Source organism: Natrix helvetica (assembly GCF_964273705.1).
Source record: "Natrix helvetica genome assembly, chromosome: 5".
NCBI lineage: Eukaryota > Metazoa > Chordata > Lepidosauria > Squamata > Natricidae > Natrix > Natrix helvetica.
This window is the reverse complement of record NC_138551.1, coordinates 119,783,824-119,801,049: the sequence shown is the minus strand read 5'-3', so window position 1 is coordinate 119,801,049 and position 17,226 is coordinate 119,783,824.

Genomic DNA, 17,226 nt, shown 5'->3' with positions numbered 1-17,226 from the left:
CCGGGGCGACCCAGCAGGCTTTCTTGGCCTGCCCCTTCCAGCTGGCCTGTGCGGAAGTGGGAGGCGGCAGAGGGAAGAGCATGGCAGAGCAAGAGCCCGGGCTGGGGTGTGTAGTCCGCGCTCACCTGCCGGGCGCCAGTGCTGCATCCAGGCAGGAGCTGCTCCCCCAGCCCACCCCGACACACACACACCGGCTGCTTCCCCCCCCCCCCGCGCCCCCAAGCCGCAGAAACGGCCTTCTCACCAGCTCTCCTTCCAGCTGGGAAGATGCCGGAGCGTCAAGGAGTTCGAGAAGCTGAACCGGATCGGAGAAGGGACCTATGGCATCGTCAGAGCTGCGAGTGCGAGCGCGCGCCCCCCCAGATGTTGCGCCCGGTGCGGCCGGGGCCCCCTGCACCCCCCACGCTACGCCACTGGAGCTTCTGCATGTCTTATTGTGACATACTCAGTAAAGGACACTCAAAAAAGATTTAGATTGCTTACCTGGGGGGTGGGACAGAGGGTGTTAGACCGCTGAGGAGGACACCCTGGCTCTATCGGGGGCACCCACTTTATCAGGGCACCCTCATAAATGGCTTCTAAGTCATCTTCCAACTCGATTGCTTATTGGGAAGGTGAACCAAGGCAGATCTGACTATCAGGCACAAGGAGTTTTAAAATAATGTCGAGTTTAGGATTAGTACAGGGCCCTGATGGTGAACCTATGGCACGCATGCCCTTAGTTCCATGTGTAACCATGCCACCCGACACGTGCGGCCTTGCCTGTTCGTTTTCCAGGTCTCTGGCATGCATGTGTGTGCGACAATCAGTTGTACTTCATGCACCTGGCAGTGCCAAAAACCAGGGTGTGCATTCGCGCCAGCTAGCTGATTATGCGCACCAGGACCCGGAGGTTCAACTTTTCCAGAGCGCAGTCCCTCCACACGTGGCAGTGCCAAAAACCAATGTGCACATGTAAACAAGCCAGCTGATCTTTGGGCATACATGTGCCCCAGAATCTGGAAGTACGGATTCATAATAAGCATGCCCACACGCAATGCGCGGGTGTGCAATGTTTCTACACCTTTTTGGCACTTGGTGCAGAAAAGATTCACCATCCCTGGCTTAGAGACTTCTAAGAACCAACCAGGATAGCTTCCAAACCACGATCAGGGTCTTGAGGTTATATGTCAGTCCAGCTAATTGTGGCATGTTTCACATCTGATGGCCATAAAAATCCATGGTTTCTGCCTTATGTAACCTGCCCAATGACTGATGGTCTTTTCAGGTGTGTTTGTTGTTTTCCAAAATGGAGGTCACGTGTGGAGAGTTGTTGGTCTGCATCTGGATTTTTCAAACTTTAAGATGAATGGACTTCAACCCCCACAATTCCCCACCCAACAATGCATCTCCCAGGATTCATTGGCCATCAAGCTGTCCAGGGAATTCTGGGAATCAAAGTCAGTTCATCTTCAAGTTCCCAGTTTGAAAAATGCAGGTGTTTCAGCAGTTAAACTCTGCACCGAGACTTGACTAATCCACACATTTCTGAATAAGCAGGAGACAATTTTGCAGATGAATCCTGGGTTGTTTGGCTAATCCCTGATTAGGTTTCCTCCTTTTTAAGCTTTCGTTTTATATCTCTGGTTTTTATCTTTCTCTCCCCCCTTGGAAGACCCAGCCCTGCATGGCTTCTCCCCAACAGGAGCCTCTCCTGGAAAGACGCGAAGCCCAAATGGAGCTGGAGAAACCCCGGGGGCTGCATCCCCCCCAACATTCAGCCCTGGGACCCATAAACCAGGATAGTCTCTCCCAAGGAATCAGGGGTGGGGGGAGCTGCCCCAGATCCCCTCCTCTTTCCTGGCCATCTTGGGCCTTTTCTATGGATCTGGTCTTTGCATTCCCAAGTGCCTTATGCATGGAAAGAGGTGGCAGTGGAACATGGGATTTGGGCTCCCCACTTCCCAGGACTCAGAAGACGGAACTTGGAGGGGGCTTTCCATCTGCAACACGAGGCTCCTGAGCTCCCCTTTCTCCCCCCCCTTCATATCTCTCTTGGGGTGAGGGGCAGCCTTAATTTCTCCGTCTCTTTTCACTTGGTTTCTTCTGACTTCTCCCTCTCTGTGTGTTTATTTGTGGGTGTGATTTTTTTCAACTGGGCAAAGTTCTGCTAACTACTTTTTCATTAAAGTTGATTTTATTCTTGAAGTCTGGCCACACTATTGCACCAGCCCTTTTGTAGGGAGGCCATTGGGCATTGACTTTCAAAATACAGCAAATGTTGGCATAGACTCAGCAGGCAGCTATTTCAGATCTGTGGCATGCTGGGACATTAACTGTATCCTGGGGTTTTCTCTCTAACCATGATGCCAACAAATGTCGCATTTCTAGTTAGCTTCAGCCACAGGCACCGTGTATTCCCTCTGGGGCCACTTTCAAGGATGGAGCTCCCAAACCTCTCAATTCTAGATGACGGATTTAATCCAATCTCTTCCTCTGTTATTATGAGTCACATGAGGATTATTTCCCTTTCATTTCCCTCCAGAGAATTTCCCAACAACCTTTGAGTCCAAGAACTGGTTGAATTATCCTGACAGGGAGAATTATGATAAAAGTTTCAGCTTTGCTCTTTGGCCGAATCCTCCAGGGGAGACTTTGGGCAGAGAAATATGCAGATTAGGGACAGGCAGGGTCTGTGCTCTTGAATGTCTGTCTCTCTCCTTTCCAGATGAAGCTGAGTGTTTCTCTGTGTTGAGAAAAAGCAACTGGATCATATTCCACCTTGTGAGAAGCCTTTCATTCTTCTAATTCTTCTTTAGAAAAAGAAAAGGGATTCATTGATTCGCCCCATGAATGATGGACCTCCTGCTTCTGCTTCTGATTCTGCTTCTGTCCCATCCAGGCTCTGGGAAGCTGAGAATGAAATGCCCGCAGAGTTTGGAGAACCAGGATGGAAAACAACCACAGAGCTTTTACAGCCCAGGAGATCATCTCATCAGTATAGTCATCAGTGGAGAGGAAATATTGCATATAAAGTTGCTTTTCAATGTGGCTCCTTCTCTTCAGTTTGTTTTCCATGATTGGTAAGTCATTCAGGGTGATGGAGTTGCACTCCCTCCATTCTAACACTCTCCTTCTTTTCTGTTTTTATTTTTCATTTATTCCTATATTGGGGATTATGTCTAATTTCCTGAATGATTTTGATTTCCATGGCTTCTCTCTTTTGTCTGGTTTTTGTGAAAGAGACTCAAAAAGGGGTCTGAAAAAAAGCTGAAAGGGCTGCAGATTATTTTCCTCTCTCACTTCAATCCTTAATTTATCACTTGAATAATGAATTTTATTTAAAGTAGTGGTGGAACCAGTTGTAGTTGCTGTACCTCTGCCAATTCCCATATTTGTGTAACTGATCATTGCTTTTAGATCAATGTCGGCTTAAGGCTCAGTAGGCTTCTGGAGGATTATATATTAAAAACAGTATTTGTTGTTGCTGTTGATTATAATAACACTTTTTTACCATAGGAATTCTTATGGTTTTCTACTTGGTTTACGATTCATTTTCAACATTCAAACAGTCAACAAGAATTCCCAGCTCCTGCACAATCTCACACTTGGCTACAACGTCCATGACAACTACTTGAGCACCTTCCGCAATTCCGATGCCTTGCTGGACATTCTCTCCACTGGAGAAGCCAATGTCCCCAACTATGGCTGTGGAAGGAAGGAGAACCTTCTGTCTCTTCTTGATGCAGCTGATAGGGACATCTCCATCCAGATGTCAACATTAGGAGGCACCTACAAAGTCCCACAGGTTTGTGTGTGTTTTTCTCCATCTGGTAACGTTAGGGGTGGGTGGTGGTGGGTGAGCAATAGATGCAATCATGTCTTCTCCATGGGATGAAAGAGCTGCTTTTCTCCATATTAGCAAAAATGTCAATATTTTACCCCATTACGTTCATGTTGAGATGAATCATAAAAGGCCTGAAATGCAAGCAATACATTCCCTGGAGAAGACATTCTACCAACTATTTGACTGATCAAAAAACATCCCTGGTTGTTGGGGGGGCCTCTATTGGCATCTTCATTTCCACATATAAATAATGCCTGCCCTATGCACTCGGATTGAAGTTGGCAATAGTAGCATTTTATCTATCTAAAAAGTGGAATAAAAAGGAGTCTAGCAATTATAGGCCAAATAGATTAGCAGATATTGTGGGTAAAATGTATGCCATGATCCTCCTAGTTAAACTTGAGAAAAATGCATTCCTTGCAGAAGAAACAGAAGGTTTAGGTAGTGAACAGCTATATAGATTTTATAATAAATATTGCATGTTAATAATCTAATGGTAACAAATTTGTCTTGAAATATCTCATTTATATCAGCGGAGTGAAACACGGTTTGCTGGCTTTCTAGATGTTAATGCATTTGTCATAATTAATAGAGAAATTATAGGAAATTGATTGCCCTCAAAATGGAGCTCAGCCTGTTGGCCCTGTTCCAGGCTCTTTCTCCGGGTCCTTGTTTGAGAGGGAGGTTTGGGCTCAATGGAGCAATGAGAACAAGGATTGATACTTACCAAGGAGGAAGGGAAGGAAGCATATTTGAACCCTTGTTATTCAGTCTAGATATTGACAATTTACTTCAACTAATAAAGGATCCCAAAACAGATCATAAATAAATGTTATTTTATTCTTTGTCAAAAATGGTTAAATTAGTGTACCAGTGAAATGCAGTGCACATATTATAAAGTACTTGGATTTTAGAAAGGCTTTGACAAAGTAAACCACCATCTACTTCTTGGTAAGCTAAAAATATGTGGGATAGACAGCATCACCCCCAGATGGACTCAGCCTGTGGTCCTCAGTGGAACTACATCTACATGGAGGGAAACAAGCAGTGGGGGACCCCAAGGTTCTATTTTACCTTCAACATCTTCATCAATGATTTGGATGAGGGATAGTTGGGGATCTCATCAAATTTACAGATGACACTAAACTGACCGGAATAGCCAACAGCCCAGAAGATAGGCTCAAGATCCAGATGGATCTAGATAGACTTGAACCCTGGGCCTATCTAACAAAAGGAAATTCAATGTAGAGAAAAGTAAAGTCTTACACTGAGGCTAGAAAAACCAAATGTACATGTACAGATTGGGTGAAACCTGGCTCAATAGCAGTAACTGTGAAAGGGATCTTGGAATCTTAGTGGACAATCTCTCAAATGTGAGCCAACAATGTGTGGCAGCAGCCAAAAAAAGCCATTGGAATCCTTGGCTGCATCAACAGAAGGAGAGAATCAAAATCACGTGAAGTATTGGTACCACTTTATAAAGCCTTGAAAAAACTACCCTTGGAATAGGGCATTGATGGCGAACCTTTTCGGCACTGAATGCTCTTGTGAGGGATGCAATCTGGAAGAGGAATTGCCCAGTGTGCATGCCACTGCGCATATGTGCACCTGGCAGCTCCTCTTCCGGTTTCTGCCTCACACGTATGCAATGATCAGCTAGGTGGCACGCATGTGCTCGTGGAAACTGGAAGACCAGCTCTTCCAGTTCCTGGCACTGCAATGCACACAAAGGCCAGCTGATCGTCGTGCTCACATGCACACAAGAAACCCGGAGGAGCAACGGGCAAGGCCACATGTGCAAGTCGGCATGGCTTTGGGTTCCACTTAGCTCAAGCTAAGAATCTGAAGCAGAGGACACAATTTCCCCTCCTGGGGCCTCCGTGCAACCCATTTTTGGCCTCCCCAGCCCCCAGAAGCACTCTGCCGGCCAAAAGCTTTGGTCTTACTTTGCAGTTTCAGTCCGTGGGGCTTGCGAAGGTAAGGCCTGCACTCAGCCGGTGGGTGGGGACTGGCAAGTGGGTGGGGTGATTTGGGCGGGGCAGCCTCATGGTCCCACGTGGGCTGGATTTATTTATTTATTTAGATTTCTAGACCGCCCCCTCTCCCCGAAGGGACTCGGGGCGGTGTACAGGTATAAATTTAAAAGCCATACAAACAATAGTATACATAGCTAAAATTAGATTAAATAGCCCCTGTACGAATTTATAAAAATTAAAAACTTAGACCATAAAACCAATCATAAAAATTTAAAAATAAAACTGAGGTGGGAAAGCTGGAATTGGGCCAGGTCGGCTAGCTGGAACAGGTGGGTTTTAAGTTTCTGGCGGAAGGAGCGGAAGTCCGTAGTCGTTCTAATGTCAGGGGGAAGGTCATTCCAGAGGGTCGGGCCCATCACAGAGAAGGCCCTTCCCCTAGGCGTCGCCCGCTGGCACAGCCTAGTGGACGGCACCCGGAGGAGTCCCTCTCTGTCTGAGCGAATCGGCCGAAGGGATGTATGGGGCAGGATACGATCCCGCAAATAACTAGGTCCTGTGCCATGGAGCGCCTTAAAAATGATGGTCAACACCTTGAAACGCACCCGAAAAGCCACAGGAAGCCAGTGTAGCCCGCGCAGGAGAGGTGTTATGTGGGAGTAGCTAAAGACAATAATAATAATAATAATAATAATAATAATAATAATAATAATAATAATAATAATAATAATAATAATAATAATAAATTTGAATTTATTAGCCGCTCCCTTTCCAGATAGGACTCGGGGCGGCGTACAATAGAACATATAAAACATAAAACATATATACAAACACATAAACATACATATATACAAGGACATACATGCACGGAGGAGGTAACAAGTTACATCACATTAGACAGTTAAAAATCACCGTTAAAATACCCCAATTATAATAACACAATTTAAAATTTAAAATTTAAAAAATTTAAAAGGACTGTCAGGAGGAATAAGAAAAAATTTACGCTTGAGCCAGGCCAGATAATTGAAAGAGGTGGGTCTTCAGCTGTACACGGAAGGAGCGGAGATCGGAAATAATCCTGATGTCACGGGGGAGGTCATTCCACAGGGCTGGGCCCATCACAGAGAAGGCTCTGCTCCTGGGTGTCGCCCCCCGACACTGTTTAGTGGACGGCACCCGGAGAAGTCCCTCTCTGTGTGAAGTGCCATGAAGCGCTTTAAAGATCATAATCAAAACCTTGAAACGCACTCGGTAGACTACAGGAAGCCAGTGCAGCTCGCGCAGGAGAGGTGTTACAGGGGAGTATCTAGTCCTCCCCATAATCACCCGCGCGGCCGCATTCTGGACCAACTGCAGTCTCCAAGTGCATCTCAAGGGAAGCCCCATGTAGAGAGCATTGCAGTAGTCCAGGCGAGATGTCACTAGTGCATGGGTGACTGTGCATAGGGCATCCCGGTCCAATAAGGGGCGCAATGGGCGCATCAGGCGAATCTGATGGAACGCCCCCCTTGCCACGGCTGTTACATGGTCATCCATGGACAGCCGGGCATCCAGGAGGACGCCCAAATTGCGCACCTGTTCCATGGGGGCCAGTTGCATGCCCCCAATGGCCAGAGATGGAAGCAACTGGTTGAACCGGGAGGCCGGAAGCCACCGCCACTCCGTCTTGGAAGGGTTGAGTTTTAGTCGGTTGCCATCCATCCAGACCCGTACGGCCTCCAAACACCGGGACATCATTTCAACGGCCTCATTGGGGTGGTTCGGGGTGGAAATGTATAGCTGAGTATCATCAGCATACAGATGATATCCCACCCCAAAACCACGGATGATCTCGCCCAGCGGTTTCATGTATGTGTTGAACAGGAGAGGCGAGAGCACCGACCCCTGTGGCACCCCACATGTGAGGGGGCTCCGGGTCGATCTCTGCTCCCCTGTCAACACACGTTGCGTCCGGCCAGAGAGGTAGGAGCCAAACCACCGTAAAACGGTGCCCCTGACTACCAGACCCTCAAGCCGGTGCAACAGGATACCATGGTCAATGGTATCGAACGCCGCCGAGAGATCTAATAGGACCAGGATAGAGGAACAACCCCTATCTCTGGCCCTCCAGAGATCATCCACCAATGCGACCAAGGCCGTCTCCGTGCTGTGCCCGGGTCGGAAGCCGGACTGGCGCGGGTCTAGATAATCATTCTCCTCCAGGTGACGTGGGAACTGTTGTGCCACCAGACTCCCGAAATTGCCCGTGCAGCCGCATTCTGAACCAGCTGCAGCCTTCGGGTGCATCTCAAGGGGAGCCCCATGTAGAGGGCGTTGCAGTAGTCTAGCCGGGACGTCACAAGCGCATGAGTGACTGTGCGAAGGGCGCTCCGGTCCAATTGGGGACGCAATTGGCGCACCAGGCGAACCTGGCCACGGCTGTCACATGGTCGTCCATGGATTAATGGCTTCAGTGGCCTGTATCCGGCCCATGGGACATAGTTTGAGGACCCCTGGTATAGGGTCTCCTTCTTGAGCAGGGGGTTGGACTAGAAGACCTCAAAGGTCCTTTCCAACCCTTTTATTTTGTGATAAGTTCTGTTATGGGTACATATGTTTAGCATGCTAAATATATGTTTAGCATCCATCCTTTTGGAACATGCTGATTTACACTGTGATATTATCATACTTACACATTGGATTATATACCCTGTGAGGAAGACTTGGGTTCTTTTCTCATAATAATTATCTGATAATTAATAAATCAAGTTCAAAAGTTATGGTCTTTGAGAAATGACATCGTAGCCATAGATGGTCAGCCAATAGAGCAAGTGACACTTTTCCTTACCTGGGGCTATTTTCTCTGAGACTGAATCTTGGCTCCCTCATCATCAAAGGAGCTCAGTTAGATCAAAGACATGAGTGAAAGTGGTGCTTAAATGAAAACCTCATAGCTCTCCAGCTTCCTCAGCCCCAATTATTAAAGTATCTGAGGCCAAGGTTTCCCCCATGTTCTTATATCAGTCTGATGTTTGGGGCTTCAGAGAGAAACCACCAGCAGAACCAACCCAATCACAGCCTCCGAGGAGTATCTTGGGGTGGACAAAAGGACTCCAGCTGCTACTCTCAGAGCTGATTTGGGAATTTACACAATTTCTGTTTTGTCTAAAATCAGAAAATATGGATATTGGCATTTAATCTATGGAAACTGACAGACTCTGAAAATTGTGGCTGTTAGAACAGAGAAAATGTCCATTAAAATACCAATCTTGGATTCTACTACTGACAAATTGTATTAGGAACGGAAGTCTCCCTGTTTCTTGTTCAGTTGGAGAAGAAGCTAAAAAGATTCCTCCATAATGAATCTGGGCCATAGAAGCAGAAAAAGATGCAGCTATCCTCAAAAATTATAGTAGGCCCTTTATACTACTATTACTTCAGTTGGCATTTGCACGTTAATCTAATTGCAATAAATTATAGAGGTGAAATCAGTGACGTGCGGTGAGGTTTATGGCTGGTGAGGCACTGACACAGTGGTGGGTTTCAAATATTTTTAGACTTGTGGACTTCAACTCCCAGAATTCCACAGCCAGGCATGCTCAGTTACGATTTAAAATGACAGCATGTTTCTCTCTCCCTTCCTCCCCCTCTCTCAAAGACATACACACACACACACACACACACACACACACACAGACATACACACAGAAGTTGGATTGGACTATCTCTCCTACCCCCTTCCCTCTCTCACTCACTCTCAAACAAACACACACACACACAAAAGTTGGATTGGATATCTTTTCCAGTGGCTTGAAAGCAGCTCCTCTGCCATCCACCCCATTCACCTGCTGCCTTCCCAGAACACCTCCACCATTGCAAATGCAGCCTGCTGTCTGGGTGGGAAATGCCTGGAACTCAATAAAGCCCACCCACTCACCTCCTGCTGGCAGGTTGGGGTGAGAGGAGAGGCAGAGAAGCCAGAGGGGAGCCGATCCGAGCCTTCCAAAAGAAAGAGGCTGGGGAAAATGTGTGTGCTACAGCCTGCTTCTTTGCCTGGCTTCTATGGATGATTCTGCTTAACTGTTAAAAAAGCCTCTAAAAAAGCACCCTCTACTATGAGGCAGGAGAACTGTGTGCCTCAACTACGTCAGGAATTTTTAGGCTTTTAACCATTGCTTAACTCTGCTCGAGTGATCATAAAAGACCTAAAGTCAGACTAGAGGAGGTATGCAGTTCTCCTGCCTCATAGTAGAGGGCACTTTTTTAGATGCTTTTTTTTAACAGTTAAGCAGAGTCATCCACAGTGAGGCAACAACTAGCTCAGCTTTTTCCTTTTACATTTTTTTTCTTTTCATGATGAGAGCGGTGAGGCTGTGCCTCACTTGCTTCACCTGACTGCACGTCACTGGGTGAAATACAGTAATATGATTTACATTGTTTATAGTTTTTTTAATTTATTTATTATTTTCCACTTTTATAATACAATCTTGCTAATATTCTGTCTTTAATATTTTGAACAATGTCTAATTAACAAATTATTCTAATGCTTTTATGAGGACAAGATTGGATTTATTAAAATCGAATATTGTGGACTTGATCTGGCCCCAAATATAACACAGCATTCTTCATTGTGTAAGGTTTTTGAATGCAGCTCAGAATCTGAGAAGTCCAATAAAACTCTGAAGACGAGGCTACTGATTATCAGCTTTTATTTCTGCAGAAAGCAAAAGACTGGATGACCATTTTGTCTTCCACCTTAACAGAGCAGGCAGAGAGAGAAAAACAGGCCTGTGCCAAAAACTTTTCCAAAGATCTTATAGCTCACACATTTTGCACAGAACGTCATTGCTATAGAAACATAATTTGATATCACACAGATTTCATGATTTTTCTCAGCACTCTGAAAACCATAGACTGTAGAAGGGAAAAGAAATACATTTTCTGGCGTGTAACTGAGAGCTTTGTTAGGGAATGCTGAGCACACATTTTAAGTTACAAGCAAGGCTACATGGCAGAATCCACATTTTACTTTTCACAAGAAGTCACTTTGCTAGATTAAACTTGGAATTCGCCTAGAGGTTTTATCTATGTAGTTGGCACCTTAGGTTACAATGGAGCTTCTCTCAACAGCAATTTAACAAAAGCTGAATTAGGTTACACTTCGTGTATGCTCTAATCCAGTGATAGCAAACCTTTTAGAGACCGAATGCCCAAACCACAACCCCAAACCCACTTATTTATCTCAGAGTGCCAACACGGCAATTTAACCTGAACAATGAAGTTTTAGTTTAGAAAAACAACTCATATGTGATTAACTTCTTTTCTCTGACCCCCCCCCCCCGCAATAACAGCACTTTCAATGATACAAACACGTTTTTATTGACAGGTAAACATTTGCATTTGGCATGTTTTTGATTATTGCGACTTTTGCTGTTGAATGCACGCTGATAATTTTTCTAACCTTGACTCATACTTTGTAAGTTTGAGAGCAACACATGCAGCACTCAGGTCATCTGTTAGTCTAGGGGTGTCAAACTCAATTTCAATGAGGGCCCCATTGTGGTTGACTTCGGAGGCCATGGTAGGTGTACTCCCACTGCTACTTTGCTCCCTCTCCTTGGTTGCCCATGGTGTGTGCAGGAGGGCAAAGAATGTGGGTCGGAGGGAGGCCCACTCCCTCTCCTTACGAGACCTAGCTTTATAACCAAGGCATCCTCAGTGATAGTATGGGAGACCACAAGGAGAGGTCAGGAGGAGGAGACAAGAGGATGGTAAAAGCCAGCAGGGCTCCTGGTGATCAAGTGCTAAGGCAGGATTTACCTCACACCCTCTCTCTCTCTCATTATAATCTCCTTCCTTCCCTTCTTTTTCCTTCCCTCTTCATTCCTCCTTCCCCCCTTTCCTTCTTTTTGCTGCCTTGTTCTCTTCCCCTCCTTCCTTCTTTTTCTTGGTCTTTCCTGTCCCTTCTTGGATGCTCCAATGCAAAAGGGGAAACATTCCTTGCCTTGTGATCAAATGCCACTTTTGCTAGTAGTTTGTGGCCACTGAAAAGACTGAGAACAAACCAGGCTCAGTTTATTCCATGCTTGCATTTCATGGGGACAGACTACAGGACAGCAAAACTGTCAAAATGATGGCTCTGGTAGTTGATCCTCTGTTTTTTTTTTTTTTTTTAATGTGCAACAGCTTTAGCATTTAAGAACAGAGCTAAGTTAGTTGCTTTACTATGAATACATAATGATCCTTAAAAGAGCTCTTCCATAGGGACACTGCCATGGTCTAATTCAGACTGGAAATATAGCAAAGGAAACTGTTCTGACCCCCTCCTCTTGTATACCAAGACACTCCGACACAAAGTCTCTTCAAAGATGTTTATTGACATACAGGTTCCACCTTGGCAGCAATCCAGCCTGCCAAGGTCAAGATAGCACTCTGGGCAGCAATCCAGCTACAGCGACACCCCTTGGCAGCAATCCAGCTACCAAGCTCCAGATAATCACCTTAGCAGCCAAGGTCCAGGGAACAGATTGACAGTAATCCAGGTAAAACCTTTAGCAGCAATCCAGCCTGCCAAAGTACGACACAGATCTGAGCTTCTCCAACTCCAATGATCAGTTGATTCCTGCAAAGGGTGTGTCCACAAGCAGTCCCTTTATAGTCTGGAGAGGAGTCTAATGATCAGCAGCTGAGAGCCATTACCTCCGGTAATTGCTCAATTGCTCCTTACGCCGGGTAGCACGTCGGTAACGAGCATCTAATAGCTCACTGCTGTCTGACTCACTGTCCTGTGACTCCTCCCCACTGCTCCAAGGCATGACATCAGGAGCCCCCTTCCTTTGGCTTTCACCACTGCTCCATGCCTCAGGCGCCCCCTGGTGGCCAACCAGCCTCTCTGCGCCCTGCTCAGCGTCGGAACCCTGTCCAGGGTCCCCCACCTCCTCTTGAGCCGACTCAGAGGACACCTCGCTGTCGGAGTCTGGTGGCAGTGGCACCGGAACCGGCTGGGCCACAACAGGAAACTATTTTCCCCACTTGCTTTGTCCTGTTAACCCCACTGGAAATAGCTGTTTGCAACTAGGAGTGGGTTATTCCCAGTTCTAATTGGTATGGTAGAAGAGGTTCCTGAAATCTAACATACATTTTAGAACCCCGTCGTCCTGTGGGACAGTACCAGAATGCCTGTCCCAGCCCCCTCGCTCATTCACCCTCCCTGTAATGTCACCGCTCACGGTTGGTAGCTTGCACGGCGTGGCTGGCCTCCCAGGACCTCCCCGAACTTGCCTAGGAGGCCTGGCCACCAGCAAAGCATGGGGGCGGTGGGCAATAGCATGCGCAGCATGGCCGGCCTCCTAGGACCTCCCCGAACTTGCTTAGGAGTAGGAGGCCGGGCTGCCAGAAAAGCATGGGTGCAGCAGGAGGTAGGTTGCACAGAGCAGCCAGCCTCCTAGGCAAGTTCCAGGATGTCATCCTCCCCCCCCTGACTGGTGCCCCGCCTCCCTTCCCGGTGAAGTTTTCCAAGGTGTGGTTTCAAAAGCAGCCTCCCAACCCTTGTGCACACCTCCCACTGAACTCTGGGAAAGAGAAGAGTCTTTGGGGAGTGAGGAGGAGGAGGAGGGAGTAGGAAGCAAGCGAGCAGGGCCGTGCAAACTGGGCAACCGGTGCTAAGAAAGCACCTCACAGCTTTTGAAGGGAGGAGGGGAGTGTCAAGGGAAGATTTCACCCTGAACTAAATGAGGTCTAGGAGTCGACAGCTTTTCCAAACAGGCATATCTTCAAGAAGCAAAAATGAAGTCCAATAACAAGTTCTAATTAAAAACTAACTTTTAATACAAAAATAAGAAATAAGGAAATAAACAAATCTATCTAATTGTTACATTTTGGCAGAAGCAGTTTGTCTCCCAGCTTCCTGGCAGACGAACAAAGATCAAAAGGAAAGAAGTATCTGGAATGTGTGATGAGTATAAACATGTTAAGCATGCGCAATAAATCATTGCTGATAAAAACTTATGACCTGCGCAGTAACTCTTTCAGTTCAGCTAGCAAACATTTAACGCAGTGACAGGGAGAAGGAAAGGGAGAATGCGGAGGCGTCTTTCAGGGATGCCAAAGCCATGGGAAACCAGCACCGCCACCAGAATCTAAAGCTTTTGGTGGCTCCAGACAGGTGAGTCAGGATCAGAGACCCAGGCAGTTTCCTTCACTACCCTTGCAAGGGAGTAGTAGGCGTTGTTTTTGCATTCCTGCCTCCGCTTGACTTCGATCTGGAGTTTACCAGTCATCTTAAAGAGAAATGGATGGTCAGACCTGTGCGGCCCCGAGCGATGTGGCTCTCTCCAGGTAAGCACCCGCTCTTCTTCCTGCTTTTTTTTTGTCACCGAGGGGCAAAAGGCGGAGTGGGGCACCCCGTTTAGCAACGTTCAACAGGGGGGGAAGTAAGTGGCTCTCCTGTTCCTCCACCTCGTAGTGCCCCCTTCCTTTAAAAAAACCAAACTTACCTGGCTAAGAGGTCAGTGCTTCACTTAGGGGAGCTCTGGGGATGATGGGTCTTATGGAGGCGGTGAACAGCTGCCCTCAGGAGGGCAAGGAGAACAGTCTCTTTGCCTTTGCGGTGGCTTGACTGGGAATGGCAAGCCTGGCTGAACTTTTAGGGGACAAGTCTCTGAATAGTTACGCTGGATAAGCATGCATAGAGTTGTGTGGTTGCACCTTACTTGAAAAGTACAAGATACAAAGACCCCAAACCAGCTGGGTTTATTCCTAAGAAAGGTTCGGTTTTCTGTGAGTTGTGGAAACTGGGAAGATTTATTCTGAATGCCCCCAAATCTTGAGGCTTGAGTGAGGAAGTAATTATTATTTCTTTAAAGGTTGGGGGGAAGAGGAAAATCTGCACTTGATTGAAAGCAAAGATAAGTTAGCAACCCTTGGCAGAGAGGAATGTGAGTATGGTATGCTGTGTTGGTGGAATAATAATTCACCTTACAAAGCATTCCTGTTTGCTTGGGTAAAACAATACACCTTAGCTCTGGAAATGGCAAGTCAGCTCAACTTGACGTAAGAATAAAAGCTTATTGTTGGACTTCTACGTGTTGAAAGATAGTGCCTGCTCCTTCCTTGCGCATACTGAAAACAAACTTGAGTAGTTATGTGGATTTAATGTGATATTTTGCAAGGACTGGGAAATCTCTCATGCAGTCTCTGAACAAGAAAAATGTATTTGCATGTTAATGGGGGAAACAGGTGGGCTAATTATAATCTTAAACTATTTTTGTCTTACTATACAGATAACTTAGTGCAAAGCTGTGCACAACATCATAAAAGTTCTGTGGTTTTATCTTCCTTGGTTGATTTTGGGGAGAGCTATGGAAAGCTAAAACAAATGCTGTGTAACTAGGAAGTGTGAAGCATTCCTTTTGATTCATTGGAGAATTAAAACCAAACATTTCAAACGAGAGAAGTTTCATATCATGCAACTTTCATCAAAACTATTTCACATGCCCTTAAATCTGGGGGGGGGGGGGAGAGACAATAGTGAACATCTAGGAAGTAGCGTAGTAGTGGCAAATATCTTAGAATAATATTGTGATGCAACTATTTTAAATTGTTCAGCAATAATTTAACTAAAAGAACTGTGCGTACTATATATAAATTATTACTTCTTAGCAGGAAGTCTAATATTTTTTCTTTGCATTTTCCCATTTGGCTGAGTTTTTCAGTACTCCGACATACTATTCTTTTTTATTGGTGATATATGGAATGTATGTGTGATGCTACCATTGTGAATTTCTTGTTAAGAACACTTATCAAGTTTTAATATTATGACTGTCTAACTTATTTAGAGGGCGAGTGCTTACTTGTTGCAGTAAAGTACAAATGCCATAAGCAAAATACCTGTTTACTCAGAGGTATATTCCTGCTTAAATTGCTTGATAGCAGTGTGCAGAAACTTTAAATTGTATAGCTCACAGCACTAAAGAAACCTTATATAGCAGTGACTACTCTTGAGGGTTCACATTGGCTGTTTCTGCTTCCAAGTGATGCTTTTGAAATCTACTGGAACATATTAGGGACTTCTGCACTGAGAAGCAGAAGGATGGACTCTCACCTTTATGATCGGTTTTTGAGACACTGGAAAGCAGTGGGAACTTTTGCTACTTCTAAGTACTTCTAAATCCAATAAGAAATTGATTATCTTTCCTTGAGCCTCTTTATGCAGGGACAGGTGCTGATAAATCCTTCAAAGAAATGGAAACAGTGTGTGTGTGTGTGTGTGTGTGTTTGTGTGTTTGGGGGGGTTGTTTCTGTTGTGTAAGATTGGAATATAACTTATTGGCCCTGGATTTTGAGGGTGGAGGGAAGTTGCAGAAGCTGAAATGCAGTTGGGACAGACGGGGGAGTCCTATGTTTTCTCTCTTTTACATTTTCACAAATTAAACACAGTATAAAGAGCTAACAGTTGCACCGATTGTACTTTATGTTTGTGTACACAAAACAAAGAACAGGTAGTTCAGCACATGACAGCCTGTCAATCTGAAAATACTCTGAAACAAATAGGTATTGTTTCTGGTGCACATATTACAAGCCCAAGATCTTAAGAGGGTGGCCAATGCAAGTAGTTTCCCCTCTACATACACAGCATATTGTATATTATATTCTACAAAGTGGTTTAAACAACAAAGGCAAGTGTGAGAGAGCACACTGTTCTGCAAATAATCTTACTAGCCTTTTGTATGGTGCTTATGTGTAGTGGTGTTAGTAGTAGCACAAAAGAAATTATACTTACAGACTGCATTTTCCTGTAGATTGTGGTATGAATTTATATTTTTAAGCAACAGGCCAGAACCTGTTCATATTAATAAGTTGGAAATCTGTTGGACATCAAGCTTATTTTAAAAGGCTAATTATGTAGAACTTTTTTTAGTAGTCTGGATTATGGAAGAATTGCAGGAAAATATTAGATAAGACAGAAACAAGCTAAAATAGGGGTGGTGGTGAATCAACTTCTTGTTTATTGCCCATGTTTTCTTACAAACTACTCTAACTGCTGCCTGGTTTTTTTAGCAATAATGGTTACATTGAATGTGATATTAACATATAAAGCATGTGATATGGTTCCAGGATCAGAGCTAGTCTATATATGAATGGCCTGAAGGTGTGTTAACATTCAAGGAAGCTAAAGCTGCAATCTAGGAAAGGCAGTTCTTGGCCCTCTAAGTACTTGGAAAATAGACCACCTGTGAACCATCTGTAAAACCACCCTGACTGCCATATAGAAGAAAGTATGAAATAGGCCTGTCTAAATCATTTGGTGGGATTTCAAAGCATTGGAAAGTTGTGGGAGGACTTTGGAACATCTGCTTCATTGACCAGATCTGGAGGAGTGCTCAGAGCCGTGTAAAATAACTTGCCTAGCTTTAGTACAAATGCTGGGACTGCATGGTACTTTGGATT